Source organism: Sitophilus oryzae, unplaced genomic scaffold, assembly GCF_002938485.1.
Source record: "Sitophilus oryzae breed Bouriz unplaced genomic scaffold, Soryzae_2.0 scaffold_577_pilon_pilon, whole genome shotgun sequence".
Classification (NCBI taxonomy): Eukaryota; Metazoa; Arthropoda; class Insecta; order Coleoptera; family Curculionidae; genus Sitophilus; species Sitophilus oryzae.
The window spans coordinates 479,300-484,271 of NW_022147170.1; positions in this window are offsets into that span (position 1 = coordinate 479,300).

Genomic DNA, 4,972 nt, shown 5'->3' on the forward strand with positions numbered 1-4,972 from the left:
AACTGAAAGGCGGAGGACCTTCCTTTTAAAATTAAGAGCTCATACTTATACTTATAATTTTTTGATATGCCTACCAACCTGTATGTATAAAATAAAAAAAATAGTCGATTCTTTTGACCCACCCTGCTGTGCATCAATTTTAGCAATTGTAATCTTCTTTTATTGGAAAAGATAACAAGAACGTGCATATCCGACAACAAAGAGTACCCTCTACTAAAATATTCTATTATTATTAAATTTTCGCTAGTTTCAAAGGCAAACTCTAACTATAATTACATAGTTTTTTTACTACTTTTATTTTAAATCACGTTATAAAATCTAAAACAGTGAAGCATCAAATCATAAATGTATGAATTTCATAAAGTAAAATCATAATTGGATTTTTAACTACATATACTAATAAAAATAATCAATGCACATTATCTGACATGGTTTATGTATAGGGTGTCTCAAATTCGAGCCTTATTATTGGAATCTCCGAAACTAGAAAATATTCTATTAATTTTTGAATAATGCTATACATAATTTGTCTGGAAGCTTTGTAGAATCTAAAATGAGTGGAAGGAGGGTTAATCACCGTGACTTTAAAGACGTATTGTGTCCTCCTTTCTTTAGTTATAACTCATCATACAGTCTATAACTCATCATACATGGGGATCTTCCTGTTGTAGTGAGGACAGGGTATTTCCCATCCTCTTCTATTAACAACTGTTCATTCTCCGAGGACTCGACATCTACCTTCTACGAGGCTATTCACCCTTCCACGGTTGGAGTTTAGCCCTCCGTGCTCTTCACAGTCGAGGAGCTTGTTTCCGGCTTGAAGTGGAGGCTGGAGAATCTGTTTCCATTATCTCCGTCTCTTTAACTTGGTCTCTCCTTAGACCTGATACCGGTGGATATATGGTTGCGGATCTATAATACAGAATATATGTTTCATTCTCTATTTTTTCCTTGGATTTGAGTTCAATTACTATTTTGAGGACCTGACCATGGCCCCCCTCCCTCGAGTTGATGACTCGCCAATTCGAGGTTCTTACATTGGAGTTCTGGCAAATCTGGTGATGCACCGTAAGGATTAGTCGGTATACTTCTATAGATCCCCGCATGTAGAAGTAACGGAGATGAGGATACAATGGTCAGGGACAAGACACCGAGATGCTCCTTAGACCCAGCAAAAGTGCTAGAGGGGAATACCCCTAGCACCTGTCTAGGAGCTTTCCCACTAACGACAAGATCTCGCATCTCCTAGAGGAAGTAAGCCTTACTTGAGTTTCAAATTTCCTTACTGTAGTTGTTCTCTACTACTAGCCAGTGAACTTGGTTTGAGCAGGTTGTGGTCTTGGTCGTGGTAGAGGTACGAAATTCGGTAATTTTGTTATTAATTAATTGGCGCTTTCTTTGTCCTGTTTTTCTAAATTAGCATTCTTGGTGATGATCGTTTTCCTCAGTGATAGTCTTGGTTATGCTCAATTGGTGATTGTTCTTGGTTTGGGCACTGTTGTACTTTTGGGTGACAATGCAAATATGTATTATAGGCAATAGAAACGCAGTCTAACAAGGTTATACAAAAAACTACTATTTACAAAACTATACAGGGTAAGTCTTAAATAAGTGCAAATATTTTGAGAGCTAGTAGATCTCGATAAAAGAAACATATTATCTCTTTACCGTTTTTCAAATAAGTCCAAGATAACCGAGTTATTTTACTTTAAAAATTTCAAAGAAAAATATGTTTTGCTTAAGTTTTGAAAACCACTGGATCTTTTCTGCGTTTTCTTTCTTGTAAATTTAACCTACTATATTATGTTGCCATATTAACAGGGAATTATGTTTTTTAACTAAAAACTAAAAGAAAATTCAAAAAATTACATACACACATTTCAAAGTTTTTTTCTGGAAAATTAATCGTGTTTCTAGGGTCGAAATATACCTACTACTTCTAAAAATATTTGCACCTATTTGAGACGCACCCTGTATAGACAATTTTTTGTTTTTAGTCATCTAGAACAAACATTTTCATATTGATTTCCTTTTTAACTTATTTTTGAGTAGCTTTAGCTAGAGAGAGAGAGAGAAAGACCGTAACGCAGTTTCGTTACTTTGTATTTAATTAAATTCAAAAATTCTTTGTGCAAATATAAACTAAAGTAGTTTCAGATTTTAATTATGTTTATAAAAACGTCCAGTAATAAATAGCTAAAAACATAGAAACAAAATAAAAAGAAACAAAAATTGCTTTTTAATTTTTAGAATAGGCTTATTTAAACTTTAATTAAACTGCATTTTCTCACAATAAAAATATCTCGATTTATAACTGATGCTGGGAAAAATTTGTGTTTGGAAACTTGCAGTAGCTAAACAATTTTTTTTATTGAGAAGAGGGATTAGAGACCTTTACCTAATATATTCCACCAAAAACTTCAATTGTAGGGTCAAGTGGTATAAAATAAGACACGCCATATTTAGATAAAAAATAAGACATTCAAATAAAACTTCTGAAAACTTATATTTAGTCAGATTTCTTGTTAGGAACATTTAAAGCGGCCCATACATTATCAAACAAATTGCGCAACAAAGCGATGCGCAACGTTGCGCTGCACAACTGCATCACCCATGCACTTAGTACAATTTTGATCAAACTTTTTATTAAAAGTTGTTCATTGTTTGAGAAACAATCATGTCCTCAATTGCCAATGCGCCAATTATTATCGTATATACCCTAGATGATGTCAATGATACCAAAAAAACTAAAAAGAAAACAAAGAATTTGGATGAAAGAACTAAAGCATTGCACAAAGAAGCGCAACACACACACATACACTACGCGACGCGTTGCGCAAACGCCTGTTGCACAAAAGCATTCAAACGTTCTTAAAACTTATCAAACAATTGCGCAACGCACCAAACGTTACCATACATTGGCAACTCGTTGCGCATTAACAATAACTGTTAACAAAAAGTCTCCATAATTTGTTTAATCTTTTTTTAATGAATCATAAAATACTGAAACTACAAATCCATGGTCTCGTTTTGAGGTTTAAAACTTTTGTAACTGATTACCAACTTTTATTGGGTGACATCAGTATAAAGTAGTAAGCACTCCTCACCTGTGGTCGCATGCGTAGATAAATTGAGGTACGTGCTAGCTCTAGAAAGGCATGTTCGTTGTCCTGTTGGTATGAGAAGCTACTTTTTTGGAGGGTAATTTAAGACACATGCAGGCGTAATAATAAAATACAGATCGAGATATATATGAGACAACTTAAGAGCATGATGGAAAAATATTTCTTGCAGTTTTAAAGTATATAATTAAACTATATAAGAGTTTCTTACCTTGAACTGCTAATATAGAAATTAATTCCACACCCTGTTCGTCATAATGTGGATTAACCTGCTCTCACTACCGGTTTCGGAGCCCTACTCCCACTATCAGATGAGCTTGGGTCGATTCCACAAAATGACGATCACAGCGCAGAGTATTTGTACTCACTAGTATTTTTAAATTATGGTCACAACTCAAAAATGTCAGAAATTTGTAAAAAGCCAAACAAGTATACCGAAAAAGATCTGAAAAAGACTCTAAAGTTAGTCATCAGAAGCGGAGATGTAACTTCAAAATATGCAGCCAAGCCGTTTTATTTCTCAAGTGGAAACTAACAGTACTCAAAAACCTGGAAGATCCCATCCATGACATAATATAGGAATCCTCCAACTGTCTAAGACGCTCCTAAACATTCTACAATCAAAGATGGGACCATGATAATAGGAAATTAGCAGAGATAACTTGTGAGGGAGGCTACACCATAATTGGAAATGGTGATGATTACTTTCGGTACAGCATATACACATTACAGTTCTTCTATTGGTACTAGTTGATTAACCTGTTGGTACTAAATCCTGGTCAGATAGTATTGAAGGCATCATTTTTTTAATTGTTTGTAGTCGTCGTTCCTTTGGTTTAGTGTATTGGTTCTATTTAATATTAACAATTTTACTTTTTTCTAATAGAAACCTAGAACATTAATAGAAACTGAAACTTATAATCAGCTAATTGTGACAAAATGTAGTTAATTAATTTTTTTGAGCTTCGTTGACAAGTAAAAATTGGAAAGGGGTACGTTAAATGTCAAACGACGTACTACTTTTTCATTTGTAATTAACCCTTAACGAGCCCTTTTATCCGAAGCACGACGCGGCGCCTTCCCTTTCATACTTTCCCGCCTTGTTTGCCTGTCAAGATGAGAGATTTACTACTTTATATTACCGAAATAAATTGATACAATTACGGGGTGCATTTTCGTAAAGGAAGGTTATATCAAAAATAAACAAAAAGAGTTTTGTTTGGGGTTTAGTAATTAATATACATAAGTAAGGAATAAACTAGAGATATGATCATATTTAGAAGAGTTTAGAAATATATTTTTTTAACCAGATGTAGAATGTAGAATATACAGGGTCCGGCAATAGTGCGTCGGTCATCTGTAACTCTTAGAATAAAAAACTTGAGAATTTTGTTTAAGTGTAAACCTAAAGTATGTACGAGGATGCATTTCAGGGAAATATTTTGTCCACTATAGGGGGTGGTGGCCCAAAAAAGTGTGAGTAGATCAAGATGATTTTTTTTAATGGAACACCCCGTATATTATTGCATTTTTGGCTTCCTTTCACATCTCTTTACATAATCCTAAGATATGAGTAAATATATTTCGATAGTTTCAGAGATATTTCTAAATAAATAAAAAATATATATATTTTTCAACCTTTCTTAAAAAAATATTAAAAATACAGAAACTGTCCTAAAATTAAAACTATGTAGATGTTTACTTTAGATAGTTTGTACTTACTCTGCTATAAATATGATAATCGTAAATAGTACAGGATGCTCAAAATTCTACGCCAAACTTTCTAATATATAAAACATTTTTTCTTGGTTTTTTAAATGGAACACCCTGTATGTTAACTCTTCAATAGA